The sequence below is a fragment of the Alligator sinensis genome, unplaced genomic scaffold (assembly GCF_000455745.1).
Source record: "Alligator sinensis unplaced genomic scaffold, ASM45574v1 scaffold307_1, whole genome shotgun sequence".
Classification (NCBI taxonomy): Eukaryota; Metazoa; Chordata; order Crocodylia; family Alligatoridae; genus Alligator; species Alligator sinensis.
Genome location: NW_005842115.1, coordinates 777,801 through 797,092, shown reverse-complemented (window position 1 = coordinate 797,092; position 19,292 = coordinate 777,801). Strand labels below are relative to the sequence as shown.

Below are 19,292 nucleotides of genomic sequence, written 5' to 3'. Positions count from 1 at the left end.
AGGGAAAGAATGTTGTTCTCTATACAAAGCAAACAGATACTTCTGTGGTTGGATACCTGAGGTAAGAACACAGGACTAGATGAGATTGCCTGGATAACCCACCCTTACAAGATAATTTCGTAGAAAGCATAATCTGACTTAGAAAATAAGAAATGCCACAAAAGCAACTAAAGCTTCAGTAGTATTTTTTCTGCTTCTTGCTTCAGAAACCAGCACTGCAATGGTGCAAGTATGCTGAAAAGATGTTAAGTTGTCAGGGAAATTAAGAGGCACTCACTCACTGAAAGCCTATTTTATAAAAAAAGTATCTATAGCTTTAAAACTAAAAAAAAAAAAAAAATGCTGCCATCCAGATGCTATGAATCATTTTGAGTGACATCCAACCAAGATTCCTGGAACTCTGCAAACTATGCATCCAGTGTACACATGGTGAAGTTTAAACTAGAACTTTAATATTAGCTTGAAGCAATATGCTTACAGGAGCATCATCAGTTACAGGAAATTAATTTTTAATTCATGCTAACAAACAAGAAATGTTTTTACCACTCTGGAAAAATAAACATGTGATTTCTTCATGTATTTCTAATACATGCTATCATCAATCTGATTTTTTTTTTAAACTGGCATTTATCTTATTGTAGTTGCCCAATATGACCTGCAGTGAAATATTAATATTCATGATATTTAGTATAAAACCATTTGTACATCTGCTTCCAATTACCTACTACTTTTTCTGAATTTCATAGAAATTGAAGGATCTGTGGCTTGAAGCATATATCCAAATAAAAGCAAAGCAAATCTTTAAATTGCTCTTCTCTTTCTTTGTATCTATTTCCTGATTTATTATAGGAAACATATGAGGATATGATGCAACAATAAAACAGAGCCCGGTTTTAATTCTTGCAATACAAGAAATTCTTTCTTTTACTTCCCAATTAGTAAAAGCCAAAGACTTGCATCAGAAGCCTATATCATGTGGAGGATAATACTTTGCAACAAAAAAAAAAAATCATCCCTAACAAGTTTCTTAACTGGGGGAAGACACAAAATTGTACTAAAAGTTAAATTAAAAAGTGACATGAAAGTGCGTGCGTGCGTGCGTGCACATACATAATTGTAAAACCAAACAAGGGATCTGTGCTGGATACCACAACTGTTATGAAAAGAAGAATATTTTAAATGATTTTCAAAACGTTTCTAAGGATTGTGACGTTTTAGAATTATTTAGTAGTTAAATTGACAATTATCTGATAACTACATGAGTGGCAATAAAAAAGTGGCTAATACAGAAAGGGAAGTTGCAGGTACACGTTTATTGCACTTGGCAAATGTGTTGCTGAAAGTGTTAACCGATACCACTTTAAAGTCAATACAATAAATACAAGCTTGTTAATCAACAAATATTGGAGATACAAGCTCTGGGATGCCAGCTGCACACAATGTAATACAGTTTGTTCAAATCAGCAGTGCGTGCCCCACCCCAAAAAATTAATTCAGAGATTTACAACCTCAGAAGTAAAGAATATAAACTATCAAGATTATGATTCTTCAAGTACATGAGAAGCTCTTCTTTCAGAAAGAAAAGAGAATCCTTTAAACTAAAGCTTGCATGCAATTCAGTCCCCTTCCTGTAATAAGCAATAACAGGAAGAAAAGCAGGGAATATTTTGAAGTTTCATGTATAGTTTTGCAGAAACTTAAGATCTTTTAACTTGGCAATACAACATATATTTACAGCTTATAAAATACAAGGTATGCTGTCCTTAAACAAAGTTCAAGCTCTACATTTCTGCTTAGTTGGAGATCAGTGATCTAAAACTGAACGCTACACCACATTTCCACAGATGAGTATAAAAAGGTATAGTAAGAACACATAGGGCCAAAATGAGGAAAGCAGAGGTACAAACTAAGATGCAGTAAAATGGAAGTAAATTTATAGTCAGACACAGACCAGGGAAAGAAACAGCCTACTTAATGTCATTTAAGTGTCTACTTAAGTTTGGGTTTTTTTACCTCCCTGCCTGCCATCTGACACCTCCAGGGAAGGAATTCTACCTGATCAACATATCAAAGAACTACTCAACACAGCCCACAAAGACACTCTCATGGACCCAGAGGGACAGCCTTCCATCTTCAGCTCCCTCTGTGCAAAAATGAAGTTTATTTCCTACCTATGGGGACTTTTTACCATTTTGTACCATCTACACTTTTCCCAGAGCCTGACGAAGGGACCTTGATCCCGAAAGCTTGCAGAAAAGGACAATTTTCTTGCCATTTTCCAGCTGGTCTAATAAAAGGTATCATTTTGGAACCAAGAGTTCTAGTTTTTTGTATGTACTTAAGTTAACTTCATTTAAGTGTTTTTGCTTCTGTTTTTCCAATGATTAACTTGGATCAGAGAGAGTCTAAAATCCTGGCTAGGCTAGGGAAAGCAACAGGTTAGAGACTGCTTAGAAAATTCACACGCTTTTAAATTAGCTAAACCTAATGAACCCTCGTGTGCTTAGAGAACTAAGAGAAATCAGAGAGCCATTAGTAATTTTTTTTTTTTTTTGAGAATTTAAATAGACAATAGGTGAGGTCCTAGAAGGCTGGAAAAGAGCAAAAACCATGCCGATCTTTAAAAGAAGGACCTAGAGAATTATGGGGGAGAGGGAGGCACGGCTCTGGCAGCAACAGCGACAGCGGGAGCCTGGCAGCAGCAAATACAGAGATCCCCAGGACCTCCAGTAAGTGTTTAAAGTGCATTTAAAATGCTGGTTCGGCATTCACGAATATTTGAAACCGCGAGTGCTGAACCTGCAAATACTGAGGTTTTCCTGTACAGGCAATCAGCTTTTTTGGGCTGGTAATGTCACTGATAAATGCTGTATGTATGCGTGCAGCCTCAGCATGCATGCAGCCAGCATGGAGCCCAGTGTCCGACCAGTAAGTTGGAGGGGATGGGGTGCATGGGGGGAAAATATCAAGGCCCCTCATGGTGCGGGAGGGAGTGGGGCTGAGGCAGGGGTAGGCACTGCCTAACCAGGGCGGGGCAGGGCACGGGACTAAGCTGCACGTGGCTCATCTGGAGCCACAGGGAAGACAGGTGGCTTCCTGCCACTGCGCACACCCCCAGAGGAGGAATGTGCCTCCTGGATTTGTGTGCGGGATAAAGGTGAGCTGTCTACTGAAGGCGGGGGTGGGCTGTGGGGTGGGCTATGACCAACCAAAAATTCCTTGTAGCCCCCCACCCTCCCAACCCACGTCACCTGCCCTGCCCACCCCGAGTACAGCCATGGCCCAGCCCCCCCTGCCAGGAAGAGGCCGGCGCAGCCCCTGGTCCTGAGCCCAGTGGGCTGCCTGCCCTTGCCCCGTGCACAAATCCGGTGTGCACAGCCCCCTATGCCTCCCCCAGCGGTGTGCGCAGTGGCAGGGAACCACTCCTCCTCCCCACGCCCCTGGACGAGACACACAATGCTCTGTCCCGTGCCCTGCTCCCAACTGCTGTCCCACTCCTCCCTCACCATGGGAGCCTCGATCCAACCCGTCCTCTGCTCCCCTTCCCCCCACACCGGCTTACCAGCCAAACAATGCTCTCCATGCTGCATATCGGCTATTGGATCAGTATTGGGCGATATGGCCGGTTAATAATTGGCCACTGATATCAGCCCAAAAAATATTGGTACACCCCTAATACTGATTCCTCTGTTTGTCAGAATAAAATTAGATAAAACAACAATATTGATTTGCTAATGTTAAGATTAAGAAATTCTAGACCTCCATATAGAGTCATGTCCACTTCTCTCCTCTTTTCTTCCCCTACCCACTTGCATCAGTAATCCTGAACCCAGCTGTCTACCCTTGCCTGCATTAACAGCCTTCCCCTGATGACTAATTTCTGTATACTTGTAACTCAAACAAGTAACAGTGTCTGCTGCAGTAATGAGGTTCAGGGTTTGAATTTTAGTCAAGGTCTATGGTGACTTGATACAGCTACAAACATTTTGTTATATTTCTTCTTTAAAAATAACCCAGGAATTGATATCCAAGACTCACTACTTTAAAAAAAAAAAAAATGTTATTTAGGTTACGAAGTCAAACATTTGAAAGACAGAATGCCAAATGTACAGTTGACTGTGGAAGCTTAATATGTCCCCTCTCCTCATGCAAAGCAGTAACATCTAATGGCATGATCACATACTACTTTTCCATGGGAAACCTTCCTCTTTCAGCATCCATCCTGTGCATAAAAGGGGAGAATTAACGTTGCACAGACAGCTATGTTGAATTTTAGCATCTGACTAAACAACACTGATTAATGGAGTTTTTCCCTATGTAATATACTCAAGCACAAGTTTACTGTTTATCAGTATACATCCAAAGAAGTATGAAGTCAGATAAGGGTAATAGAACTTCCAAAGGAAAATTTTAAACTCTGTTCATTTAAAAAATATATATTAATAATTAATTTGTCACTGCTGAAACATTTCTTCATTTAAAGTTCCAGTGTTAGTTTTGCAGTCTTAAGCCAAACTACAGGCACAATCACCTTATAAAATAAAAGCATCTGGTTTTGAGAAAAAACACTCTTCCCTCCTCCCCACTCCTCTTCTAGTTAGAACAAAAACAAGGGTAAAAGGTGAGTTTAGTCCTATTATCAAAACTACAATTTTCTTAGTACAAAAGGACTCTCTCTCAGTGAACAACACATTGACCTTAAATTTAATTTGGACCCACAAAGTACACATCTCGATTCTCTCACATGAGAAGAAAGTCTACAAGCAAGGACCTGAATATACGTTTACCAGTTGACAGTATCCTCTTGAAGTCTTAATAGAAGCTTCTACTCCTTGGAGAACTGATGTAGCAGCTTGTCTTCAGTACCTGAAGAAACAGAGAAAGAAAGATTAAAAGACAAATGGCACATGGTCTAATTGAATCAAAATGTCATGCTTCAAAGCTGTAACTGTAATATATGCAGTAACAAAAATTCTAGCTCACCATCTGTTTTGATATCAAAGAAACAATATGATTACTCAATCTTTAAAAATGTAAATCTGGGTTGTTATGATTTTAACTAAGTTTACGGAAATGGACAAGTAATGCAAGAAAGCATATAAATATACACTCTTGGGTGCAGTGAAAGACTATAGGCATCTTACTGTGGCAATAAAAATTAAAAAACAAAGTATTTTTCCAACAGGTTAGTCATTTGAAGTCGAATTGTTTAAACTTTTTTTTTTTTTTTCCAAATTGGCCTTCTGATAAGTCACTTGTTTTGCAGTACCAGCTAATTTTTTATATATACACTCAAAGATGACTGTACCATGAGTGTCCAACAACAGCAATCATTCATGTAGCTGATAACCCTTTTTACAATAACTGATCCTATATTTTACTATTAAAAAAAAAAATGAATCCTGTAATATAGCTTGCTAGAGATATTTCAGTTTCCAGCACATTGGCCAACAAGTTGCTGACTCGAAATAAATGTTTGATCACTTTCCTTCATAAAATGAGAGAATTAGGAACAGTATCATTTACAAATTAGTTTCATGAATTACTGCAGACAATGGAGCAAACAATACCAGGAATAACCACAGGGTAACCTCAAGCACTAAATCTCATCAAGTAAAGTTACCACCAATACAAAGCCACCAGTAATTAAGTCTTATTTACAAAATGTATACTTCCTTCGTTGAATCTTTGGAATTTCTAGTTTGGAAACGCAATGCTTGAAGAACCAAAATATCATATGGTTTTATATAATGACTCCATTTAGATTTTTGAAAGCCTTTAATAAATATACTTAAATTCTTTTGGAGTGGCTGCAGGAGGAAAACATAGCAGCATTATTCACAAGAAACAGTTTTTAAACAACAGTTGGGTCTTGGGCAACGGACTCATTAGGAAATGCATGTTCATCTTCTACTCTGCAGGTCTAATAGGTGTTTTCCACCTCTGTTATGAACTTAAGCACCTAATCCCCACCTGCCACTGTCCCACATCCTGTGTTTCCTCCTGTATAGCAGATGCCTCAGTACAAATTAAAGCAGGAGTATTAAACTTATGGTCGGTCACTAGACTGACTCCACGTGCTGACCCCCATTGCACACAGTGTACAGAGCTGACTTATCTGCATCCAGCGCACATGGCACAAGGCGTACGCTCCATGCAGTGCCCCGCTGAACCCAGAGCCAATGCACAGGGTTAGTCAGCAGGGCAACACACGGTGCGCACTTCCCATGCAGCATGCAGTCCGTGTGGCTGGTCCAGTCCCAAGCACCACAGGCAGCACACACCAGTCCCAGGTCTTGTTGTGTACGCAGGGCCCAGACCTAGAGCTGGGCAGGAGGAGCTTCAGTTAATTAAACAACTACCAATGTACAGAGGCACCCTGTAATACAGCCTGCAACAGTTCAAATGAAGCAAATGAGAAAAGTCAATCGTAAGCATAGGATGCCCTGAACAATATGCACCAAAAAGCAACATTTACCTAGGACAGGCACAGTGTTTGACAAATGAAGAGTTTGCTGTCCTACCTATTTTGTTGTATGAAACTCTCTCTCTCTCTCGGCACAGAAGTTTGCTAATGATCTAAGAGAGAGCTCAGCTGTCCTAAAAAGTTTTGCAGAAGTGCACGATTTGCTCTTAAATAAAGAAATCTTTCTACCTGCCTCCATTTACGTCTTCCTTATCTATGGTTCATCATGTCCATCTCTTGCCAAGGAGCTGCATGAAATCAAACAATTCCTGGCATCTCCACTGCTACCTGCAGTCCTGAATGGGCAGTCAGTGACCCGTATTTCAGTCAGACACTGCCTGATAAAAGTCTGAGCAACAGAGGCACTGTCACTGTCCCCAGAATTAGACAAAGTGATATCGGTTTTTCAGTCAGCTCCTGAGTGGTTATTTCTGCAACCACAAGCTCTAGAATTTCCCTCCTAATAAAAGCTTAAATTCTGCTGTAACATATGGCTTTGATCTATTTATACTAATCAGGAAAAAGCTTCTCCTTTTACTACCATGGAATTAATTTTTCAAGACTTGATTGAATGCATCTCTTAAATTTTCTAGGCTCTAATATAACATTTCCTATTGGAATGAAAAATTCTTTATACCGTTGCCAAATTCTGTCCTGACAATAAACTTTATTTACCTTGGTTCTGATCAGATTAATTAATGTTTACATTTTTTAAATTCGTACGGTAATGGGCAAATAGCTCATTTTTTAAATGAGCAGTTTTCAATTATATGCTCTGTAGAAATAAGAATACAATCTAAAAAAGTAGACCAACTGAACAGTCAGAACTGATTGTTCAGGATAAGTAACTTCAATGAGTAGGAAGCCACAGACAGAGTTAATTTAAATCACCTTGGTTTTTTCAGAATGTACAATGCTATATAGGATTACTACAGAAGAAGCTGCTTTAAACAAGTTATCAAGTCTGACAGCATTTCTTCAATTCATTATGTAAATGAAAAATGGGAAATGTTACCAGTGTATAGTTAAAGGAGCATTTGTGTGGCAAGTTGAGAAACTGCTGAAGGGTCAGAAAAAGATTATGCAAGAGGTAAGGATTTTTGCAGGTGATGCCCTTTACTGGACCAAGTACATGTTTGGGAGAGTCTTGGATCAACTTTCTAAAGACATCCCCCACAAAAATTCTGGCTTCTCAAATTCCTGGATCATTACAACTACAATCTCACTTCAACACCACAAAAAGTTTGGACAGACAAGAGCAGCAGCAGACGAACTACCAAGCCCAAATTTTAACAATGCAGCATTTCAGGGGATAAGTTCATTCATAGGTGGGATCCAAAATAAATGCCCATTGCCATCTACCCTCCCCAAAACCACTATTTGAACAGCATCACAGTTAACTTCAGTAGGGTATCTCGACACTTATCCTGAAGCATCTATCAGCCAAATGGAAGGTAACGTGAATTAAATCACAAAAAGATCACTACTGCAGCTACTACTACTACCAATAAAACAAAAAAACAGATCAGATTAGGTGCTCCAATACAATATTTTCTGAAAAGCAGAAAGTTCAACTGTTTTTATGTTAATTCCTTAATCTGCAGAAGCAAAGAACTGGCTAAAGATGTTGTTATCACAGACTTTCCTGCATTATATCTGTGAAAGGGCAGTTTGTCTCTCATTCTAGGTCAGGGGTGCTCAACCCCTGGCCAGCAAGCCAGATACAGCCCACACAGCCACACAATTGGGCTCATTGGGCTCTCCAAAGGTCTGGAAATTTGATGAGGAGGAGTGGTGACAATTAATACTGTCACCACTCCTCCACCACCAAATTTACAAGCCCCACTGGCCAGATGATATGGCCCTATGCATGGGACCCCACCTACACCCACAGGTGTGGGCAGCAACCCATCCTAATTTTTCAGAATTTCTTGTCCCCGCTTGCAGAACTGTTCTCCCAGGCTTCTTACAGATAAGGAGGTTTAATATTTATACCAAATACCCAAGCAGTCCTCTATCTTGGATCACTTTTTTTTTCCTGATTTACTTTGCACTGTTTCCAAATTACAATGAATATTCAAAATGACTTAATCTTAGCTGCCACTTAATAAAAAGCTTGATATGCAGAGCATAAAAGTCCCTTTCTCCCAAATACCAGATTCTGCTCCAAGTTTACATCAGAAGAGCTTCAACCTCCTACAGAAGTAAGAATCCTAAGGATCATAAGGATCCTAAGGATCAGCTTACACGCCTGTAAGGATCATCTAACATTTTATTTGTATTTCTGAAATTTGTGGCTCCTCTTTGAAAGATTAATTTACAAATAAAATCTACATTATTGCAATTCTTACTGTAGCACCTTAAAAAACAGTTCATTTGAATTCAACACCCAAGCACCACAAGAACTCATGAACAATAGTTCTATTAACAAAATTCAGAGAAAAAAACAAAAGCAATTTGTGAAACATGCCACAGGGAAAAGACTAAGTTACTGTTCTAATTTTCATAATCTTATGCAAAGAATGGGACAAGAAAGTTTGAGTCAAGTCAAAATAGATTCGGTCTGAAGAAGCCAATTTTAGATGCTCATGAAAACATACTGTGTAAATTCAAGCTGCTTCTAAACTTAACACTAGTTCTTCAACTAGAACAGTAGCTGCTGGTAAGTAGCACTACTTATGCATTTATATATTTATTTAATAGATTTATTTTGCACCCCACCCAAAAGGCTCAAAATAGCTTACAGAAAATAACTATTCAATCAGACATGAAAAGTTGGATGTACAGGTAACAAGAGCACTTTGCAAAGAAGGTGCAAAGCAATCCACTGGCATAATACGTGCAACTACCCCTAGGCAGCCGTTGCTGTTTGAACAGAGTTCAGGTCAATGATCACTACTGCGAGGTGTTGCAACAATAGGAACAAGCTTAAACACTGTACTGAAGCCTGCAATTTACAGTTTAAGTTTCAAACCATTCCTACGATTTCCCTGCACCTCCCATACAGGTAATGTGAAACTCTGAACTGGCCCTGACTTCATACCAACCATTCATTCCAGAAAACACAGAATGTTCTTGCCATCCAAACAGTTCCACTTTATCTTGAAGAGGGACAGCAGCATATTTTCTCAAAGTACATATTCACTTGGCAGCTCTGCTCAGAAAGACGCATGCCAGATTCGTTCTGAGTCATGAGGTGTTAAAGGAAATTCTGCATTTCTGATACTGTACAACAGATACATGTGCCAAACGGTTTAACTCTCCATCAACAGGAGATCTGGAGTTGGAACTGCAGCCGCTGCCCTGTGCTGCCTCTGCTCACCCCACTTCAGTCCAGGGCATGGACCATGTACCTTGCTGACCACCCTCCCCAAGCCAGGCAGCAGTGGTTGTGGTGGCAGCACCTCCAGCCTGGCCCCAGACCCAGCTCTGATGGGCCCTGGGGTCAAAGCTGCCAACTGCAAGTGCTGCTGCCTGGCTGGGCATAGGGTAAAGCCAGCAAGTGCTCTGTGCCCTAGGCCAGAACAGAAGCGAAGACCCAAGGTAAGAAATGGTGGGAGGAGGGGACAAGCGACAGGAAAGGACAGGCACCTGCAGAACAGGTGTGGAGTGTGGCACAGGGAGGGGGCGGGCAGGGCAGGTGGCAAGCCGCATTAGGCTGCTCAACTCCCCTGTCACCTGACCCCCTGCTACTGCCAGCCTCATCGCTGCATTTGGGGAGGGGGAATGAATTTAGGATGACCCTCCAATAAATTAAATTATGTACATGAAAAATTCTATATATGTTACAATTTCCCATGAGGGGGGGGGGGGGGTGAGGGGTGGAGGTAGTCATCTTAATTAAAGATCATCATGGATTTGGGCAAATATAGTAATTCACAATTTTGTGCTTCTAAGAGCAAGCAGAGAAGGAAGATTACCATCATCTTCTCTGATACACTCATATTTATGCAAACTGAAGACAGTACAGTGCAGAACCGAACATAATGGACCGTAGGCCTCTTTACAAATGAAATTAGAGCCAGACAGTGCATAAGAGGCATCTTTACCCTGCATCTTCTAGTGATGGGGACTGAAAAAGGTACCAGAGAGATGAGCTGTGTCTTTTCCTCTGGGCTTTCCTAGGCACCTATCCTGGATGATTGGAAAAGGGCAAATATAGTACCCATATTTAAGGAAGGGAAGGAGGCAGCTCCAGGAACTACAGACCAGTTAGCCTCACACCTCAGTCCCTGAAAAAATCATGGAGTAGATCCTCAAGGAATCCATTTCTAAGCACTTAGAGAAGGTGTTTATGATCAGTCAGCATGTATTCACCAAGGGCAAAGCATGCCTGACCAACCTGACTGCCTTCTATAATTACATGAATGGCTCTGTAGATGTGGGGAGATTGGTGGATGTGGTGTAGCTTGATTTTAGCAAGGAAAAAAAAGTTATCAGGAAAAAAACCCTCTCTCACTAGGAAGCTAGTAAAACACTGGAACAGGTTACCGAGAGAGGTGGTGGAATCTCCATCCTTGGAGACTTAAGACCCAGCTAGACAAAGCCTTGGCTGGAATGATCTAACTGGAGATGGTCCTGCTTTGAGCAGGGGGTTAGACTAGATCAACGTTTCTCAACCCATGGGTCCCACCCAAAAAGTGGGTCACATGAGTATATGAAAGGGTCGCGAACAAACTTTAAAAACAGATTCTCCTTTAAAGGAGAAAAACGTGGGAAACAGTGGCTTGTCCCTTGTAGGCTGGCAGAGTTCCACCCTGCAAGGGACTGCTTGGGGCCCCTCCATGGCCCACACCCCACACACTGGGGGGTTGGGTGGGGGCAGCAGGTCAGGAGTGAGGGGCACTGGGTCAGGACTGATCATTGCTGTTTACACATGGATCCTGGTACAAAAGAGGTTGAGAACCACAGGACTAGATGACCTCCTGCAGTCCCTTCCAACCCTAATTTTCTATGATTCTCTATTTATGATGTCCTACTTGCTTCAGGAGGAAAGGCTTATTTCTCTACCTCTGCAAACTCATCCAGCATTTTTCAATAAAACAAATTGCTGATGAAAGGGAAAGGGCAGAACTCCAGACTGCAAAGTGGACAAGATGCTTATGGCTAACGCCTCAGCCGTTCTTAGCGCCGGTACAAAGAGGAGGAAAGAGGCAGCAGCAGGTTTTTTTCTCCCCTCCTCCCCTTTTTAAATAGATTATTTAAGACACATTCCTCTTCAAAATGGAACCACTTAAAATTAAATTTGAATGTCTGACAGCCTACATTAAGGAATGAGCTAGTAAAATAATCTTACGTTAAATAAAAGGATACACATGAGCAGTACATGTTTGCTGCCAACGTGCTGGAAGTGAGACAACCAAGTTGGGGAGGGTCATGGAGGGTGTGGACAAATGTATATCAGGATCCACTTTAGAAGGGGACAGGGGACTGCTGCTCAAAACACAGCAGCTTCTGCACATTTCAAACATGCATGTGGACAAGATGGGAGCAAAACAAATAAGAGAAAAACTGCTCCAGCTTTAACCCGGAAAGAGCAGCATTAAACTTGGATAGGTTTAAAAAATTTTTATACCATTCCCAGTATCTACCACTAGAATGAATAAATAAACTTAGATTTTGACAGCTCTAAATTCCTGGGCAGATGGAGAGAAACACTTTATTTCAGTTTATTCATTTCATTAAGTAGTTCTTTCAACACTGAAAAAAAAAAAAAAAATTAGTGAAGCTAGTTTTGATACATGGATTGGAAAGGGGGGGGGGAAGTAGGACTAACATCTGTTATGTCTAAATTCTAGAAAATAACTTAGTTAATTTAATAAGTTACCAGAAAACCCATCAGTTCAATTCACCCACTACAGATAATACACCCTTTAACAAACCCATTTTAATTGTAAAGCATATTTTGATATATATATATATATTTTTTAACTGAGAAGATATAAAAAAGTACTAATTTCCTTATTTTAATTCCAACTTGTTATCCCAAACCGGCTGGCCACAAATGGAGAAAAAATTAGATGTAGTAAATAAGAAATTCCAATTCTCTAACTTAGTAATATGTAAAACAATACAAACTGAATAAAATATGTATGTATGCCAAGCTACACTATTTCTTAACTGCATACAGGGCATAATCCTCTTGGCTTGCAGAAAGTAGCAATTTAGTGTAAAGGTTACATTTAGTTGCAAATATATATTAAAGGTCACTAACTATTAAAGAAATCCTCTTTATGTAAAATCTACATTGTAGATAATAAATTTTAGTTGCGTTTTGCAACCGTACTGGGTTTTTGTTTTTTTTTTTAAAGATATCTTCCTGATGCCCGATTCAGCATATAAATTAAATTTGAGGTTTTTAAAATCAGTTTCCCTGCTACTAACAACAGGAAGCATTTGTCTTAAAAAACTTAGTGGCCAATAACTGGTTAGTCCCAAACATATGGAACTGGATTTAAATATTAAAATATGAAGGTAGAAGGGGAATGCCATGTTTCATTGCACCACCAGACGAAATACAAGACATAGTTACTTCCCCAAGTTTCTCTGAGCCTAAGCTGAGCAGCAAAGTTCCTATATTTCAATGTACTGAATGATATGAATTTGAAAATTGAGTAAGCAGCTTCCTCAGAGTTCAAGTATGAACATGTTAAACGATAGCAAGAAATGAATTCTGTAACACAGCACCGCTACCAACACTGCTACAGTATGTACAGCAGTCCGGATGTTTCTCCATCCTAAATTATTTGAAGCAGCCTGGGAAGCAAAATCCTTGCCGGAGCAATGAGTGAAACAGGAGAAAAACATTAATGTTCACCTGCTCAGGGATGGGTTTCAGAATTGAGAGCCATGCATGATAAAAGAGGCAAGTCTCCCTTTTAGAAGCAATCATTTTCCTAAGGTTGCAAACAAGCCAACACAAAACCGTGTCCGCATACAATACATTCAAATAATCAAGGTTTTCTTTTCCCACCAGAAAAGCTAGAAAGGTTTTTCACTTAAAACTGAAAAGCTGAGATTCTAAGCCAAAACTCTACAGCAAGCGGCAAGTTCCACGGGAAGTCTTGTGGTTGCAAAGATATGAAAGATGCAGATTAATTTTTTTGTTACCTTCCAGAAAGCAAAGTTATGTTAGTGTAGCAACAAATATCCTCACTTCAAAGCCTACCATGCAGAATATGTAAAACATATTGAGATATAGCAGATGTGTGAATGTATATCACTTGCTTGGGAGGGGAAACTTTCCCTCTGAACAACCTAAGCAAATTGAAAACCAAATGCTGAACCTTAACTCTCTCACCCCTTTACCACAGGTAGTAATGGTCTGTCAGACTGCCTTCTCATCTGGTCTCCTGATGGGTCTGTACTTAGTGCTGAGGGCTAAGTTACTGCAGGTTAGCTCCCATCTACTGGGGGTAAGGGCATACATTTGAGCAGTTACTGTAGAGTGGATGACATGCAGCACTTCTCTACTGAGAGGAAGTCAGCTTGTATTCCCATAACCATAGGAAACAAGACAGATCCAAGGAGAATAGAGGGTATTTCTCAGCAAACAAGTTATGCAACTGCCAGAGGATAGCAGAATAATCACTTCTCCTCCTGACTTTTCCCACTTACAAGTTTGAGAGAAAGTTTTCAAAAAGTAACCCTATGTAGTCTTTAAATACCTAAAAGGTAATTACAGAAAGGATGGAGATGGGCTTCTCTCTTTGGGTACAGGAACAGGAGCAATGACCTAGAGCTGCAGCAGAGAAAATTCAGGTTGGAGATTAGGAAAGCTTTCCAACTATGAGGATGGTCAAGCATTGGAACAAGCTACTTAAAGAAACTCTGGGATCTCCATCTTTGGAAATGTTAGAAAGCAGGTTGGATGGACACTTGGCTGGGATCATTCTGCCGTGTGAGGTCCCACTTTTCTATGATCCTTTAAGTCATGCTTCTCAGACCTCTAATAATTTTTATCAATCTTTTCACATCCTTCTTGAAGCACGGGGCCCAAAACTGGACACAGAGGTGAAGCCTCACTTTTTCATCAGAGGCAAAAAAGTACCAGAATCACTTCCCTTTACTTGCAAGTGATGTTCCTGTCAATACAGCTCAGTATGTTGTTGGTCTTTTTCCAGATCAGCCGACACGTGGTAAATCTCCTCCTTTTATACAGTATGATTTGTTCTTCTGTCCACAGCCCTAGTAAGTGACCTCCTGTTTTCTGCACTATTTTCAGTTTACCCATGGTCCCAATAAGTAGCCCCATTTACAGTATACTGCAGTAATCCGATTCTGAGGTGCCAAATGCAGCCCAAGGAGGGAAATTCGTTTGGGCTTTCAAGTCCATCTGGTGGAAGCACAGAACTGTCCATGGATAACTCCAGCATATAGAACAAGAGACTCACCCAATATTTGTACCTAAATTGTAGGCAACGATTGTGCTTCTTCAATTAACACAACTAGTTATAGCAAGGACAAACTTATTTCAAGTGCAGAAGAATCTGAGATGTTTAAGTGCTCTGTAACTGAACATCAGATTTTTTTAAACAAACAGAAATATAAAACCTCTCCAATTAAAAATGGTCTTTAGGCCGTGATGCAGTTCTGGGGTGAATTGTCATTTCTGTAGTTGATTACTTGCCATTTTTCAAACCCTTCTTCCTTACCCTCCACAAGGACTAAGTGTAGCTCCCATCTAACTCTAGGTTATGGCAATTCCACCATGAATACAAACATATCCTTGGCATCATTTTATCCAGTGACTGGAGAGGAATCTTTAGGAAACCAACTATCCTGAAATCGCATGAAGTAAAGTAGTCCATCCTGAAAAATCAAATGCGACTAGCCCTTAGAGATGATGGGTGTCAAAGATCTGGCCTGTGGGATGGATCTGACCTCCAGGGTCCCCACAGGGCTGGAAATTCAGCAGTGGGATGAGTGGTACCAGTGTTAACCGCTGCAGCTCTCAGAGTGTAGAGCTGTGTTATTTGGTCCACATTGCCAGAAATTTGTCAGCAGACTGAATGGAGGCTGCTGTGGCTCCAGGAGCTCCTGCAATTAACACTGCTCTCATCAAATTTCTGGCCCCATAGGCAGCCCTGCAGGGCAGATGACAACTCCACACTCCGGATCAGGACTGGATGGGTTTGACACCTCTGCCTTAGCTAAGTCCTCACTAGCACAAGCCAAAATAAATTATACCTACTATGGAACTATTTTCCTTTTGTTGTCATTCATGACCTTTCATAATTAAATCATGGGCATCTTGTATGGCAAAAACATCATAAATCATTCCACATTTTGGCAAACAGTCCAAGCAGAACTTCTTAAAGCAGTACTTTTCCTGCATGAGGGGTTTTCTCCAGCAGGCTCAGACTAATTAAAGGGGTGAACAAAATAGAAGTAGAAAAAAAAAAAAATTACATGACTCTGGATCAGCTTCTCACTGCATACACTTTGTGACTGGCGGTAAACCATAAGATTACTCCCTCTCTTATAATACTAACTTTTAGTTAACACCAAGTACCTAAGGCCAGGAGACTGACAAAGCAGGAGTAGCCACTATTTTCATACTTCTAGAAGTGATGCACTTACTAAAACAGGGAAGTCTTTCTAGTTATAAAGGGTACACATACAGCCTTAAACATACTAGGTACTGAAGACAGAATGGTCACTTTGCACTTTGAAGAAGACCTTATATCAATCATATGTACATTTTCAACTTTTCCCCTCTCTGGTAATACTGCCTATTTAAGTCCATGGGCAAGAGTCAAATTGGCTTAGTCATCAACTCAAGTTTCACCGTGAGATTATACTGTTTCTAAAGACCCATTCTTGCAGAATGCTTTGTGAAGTATTTTTATATACGACTGTAACAACATGCCGAATGGAGGGATGTCAAGTCAAGAATTTTAACAAACAAAAAGGTAATTTTGTACATACTTTAATGCAAATGTTCTTCAGCATCTAATGTGCCTTTGCCAAGTTGTTTATGTTCTCTTTAAAAAGGAGATTGATTGCATCCCGCTTGCTCCAAAAAGTATCTGCCTAAACAGTACACAGATTATGTAAGGTTTTAGAGACATGGTAACACAAGTAAAATGATTAAGTGACTGCCTGCTTCTTTAACTAAAGCACCTACATTTCTGATGTTTTGATTTAACTGGCTCTATAGTGTTAAAGAACAATACTGGTGTTGTGATTGGACTACAAGACACAATACGTTCAATCCCAGCTTCTACCACAGATTTCTTGTATGATCTCAGGACCTGAATTTCACTAAGCCTCAGCTCCTCATCAGTAGCAGGACTTATCCCACTTCCTTTCTCCCACAATGTCTTTGTCATTTAGACTGTAATTTTTGTGGGGTAGGGTAGTCCTTACAAGACATTTATACAGGGTGTAGCATAATCTTTTGGCAGCTTTTAAGAACTGCTGTAACATAATGATTAACTTAATGTCAAAAGACAGCACTAGCAGTAGCTTGTATATAGTAAAAATTTAACTTAACTGGCTGCACGACATTTCCTTAATTCCTAAAATATCTGACAATCAGTACTCTTCTCTGTTGACCATACAGCAGACCGTATAAAAGTTGGTAGGCACCATTTCAGATCTCTCCAAACTCTGCTCATTAAATTAATATATCACAGTTCATCTTCAGCTGTCCTGCTACTTCAGTCACTTTGGTACTGGTAACAGGAAAGCCCATTTTTCTTTGGTGAAGTCATCAAAAGAGACTGTTTGAGGCTCCAGAGCTTTTAACAATCTGTAAGGTTAACCTCAATACTGGAACTTGTTGATGCTGAAAACTCAAGTTTCCTTTGCCTTTTCTTTACAGAAATATAAAAAAAAAAAATGCATCTGAGACAAAGCACCAATCCAATCCTGAAGACTAAGACAAGGAATAATACCTGATAAAGAAACCAAACAGAATTCCTAAAATGATTCAACTTTAAGACCATGAATAGCATTAAAATCATTCTGGGGACCCAACTTTCAGTTTCGAACACCTGATGACGTCCTGATCATGTTGTCCACCTCAAAAAGCATCCCCACTTCACAGGCTGGGCTTTGGACTTGGGCAAAGATGAATTACAGCAGTGGGGGCCAACCTTTTTGGCAAGCGTGCCACAAATTAACTCCCCACCATTCCCAAGTGCCACTCCAATCCCAAATAAATCACAGAAAAAAATAGTTTTAATGGAATTCAAGATATTATCTAGTCAGGCCCCTTGTTATATGTTATTGGTAGGGGTTGGTTGGTTGTTTGTTTGGGTTTTTTTTTTTTTTTGCAACAAGAGCACACTGCTGGTGCACATTCAGAATATGGTCCACTATAACCCCTAGGTCCTTTCCTACAGTATTTCAGCTTCACCAGCCATTCCCCAGTCTATATTTGTTCATGTGACTGCATTTGTCCTTGTTGAGTTTAACTCAGTTAGTTTCACACTAAATCTGCAGTTTATCAAGGTCATTCTAAATCTTAGCCCTACCTTCCAAATTGTCTGCAGCTCCACCCAAGTTGATGTCCTCTGCAACTCTGCCAATTTTGCAAATTGTGCGCTCAATACAATCTTCCAAATTATTAATGAAGATATTAAACAAATCTTAGACCCAGGACAGAACTGTTACATGCCGATTTTGTGCTAATTACAGCCATAATAACCATGGCTATTCTCACATGCAGAAAGCAGGGAATCGGGATGGACTGAGAGGCAGGGTCTATTATAATAGAGGGTTCCGCATCCTTTAGGTTCTCCTACGGTTATTGACTGTTGCGTGATTCGCAAACATTAGAGAAGTTCCCAGGAGGTCAAACTGCAGGAGCTATACTAGAAGGAGAAAAGAATCTTACCTGTATTGTATCATATCCTAATTAGGAGAGAACACAGCAAAACAGGAAGTCAACTGGGGAGAACTAGCATTCACAATGAGGAAAGACCATATTAATAACTCAGTTTCTTAAATGCCATTTATTGCCTTTGCACACCTGCTAAAACCATCAAAGTAACACATAGAAGGAAGCAGGCCTACACATGGTACAGGAAGCAAGATCTCAGTTACCATGACGAGTGCAGATGCAGCCAAAATGCATGATATGCAAGGGGCAGTATTAGAGACAAGCAGTTCCCATCAACATTACTCACTACTTAAAATATCAGGAATCTGTTCTTCAAATGTTTCCTTTGGTACCTACCCCGAGTCAACCCTTCTGGAAGGCACATTGTTTCCATAATGTACGTACAACTATGCTGACAGAACAGTTTACATTCATGTCCTAAAATAAAGCAATCAATTTATACATATTTACATTATTGTAAGCGATTCTCAACCTTTATCCACCCAGGACTTAAGTTGCTTTTTGTTGCACCACTACGAGCCCCTACTCCAGGGGTCAGCAACCCCGGCAGACGTGCCGTGCACGGCATGCAAGGCCGTTTTGCTCGGCACATCACCACCAGCCCGGGCTCTAAGCAGCTGCTGCCAGCCACGGAGCCCAGGCTGCTCCCAGCAGGCGGCTGGGAGGCTGCAAACCCTGCTGCAAGCAGCCCGGGCTCTGAGCCAGCTGCAGCTGGGATGCTGCAAACAGTTGCTCCAGCATGTCGGCACTCCAGCACCTTCCAAGGTAGATATTGTGTTTTTTTCAGCATTCCAGCCAAAAAATTTTGCCTACCCCTGCCCTAGTCTGTGGCCAGAATGAACAGTGGGTTGGTACCGTGGCAATTTATCTAAAGCTTTGCATCTCCCTCTTCCTCTCCCACCTGTATTAAGCTGTACTCCCACAAGTGCTCCCCTTCAAGTTACACAAAAGGATGGGGCACCACATTTCGGGCTA

At 40.6% G+C, this 19,292-nt stretch overlaps 1 protein-coding gene across 11 annotated transcripts in view; it reads right to left on the bottom strand.

Annotated features, from left to right (window-relative positions):
- Nucleotides 1-19,292, bottom strand: part of FAM49B (family with sequence similarity 49 member B) — a 137,024-nt gene that overhangs the window by 61,373 nt on the left and 56,359 nt on the right. For 8 of the 11 annotated variants that reach the window (XM_006024730.3, XM_025205420.1, XM_025205415.1 and 5 more), the window contains exon 2: nt 4,788-4,866. The gene's annotated coding sequence lies outside the window, so the exon portion shown is untranslated. Of the gene's footprint in view, nt 1-4,771; nt 4,867-19,292 lie in introns of all 11 variants that reach the window. The other 3 variants (XM_014520412.2, XM_025205418.1, XM_006024731.3) reach the window with 1 other exon arrangement.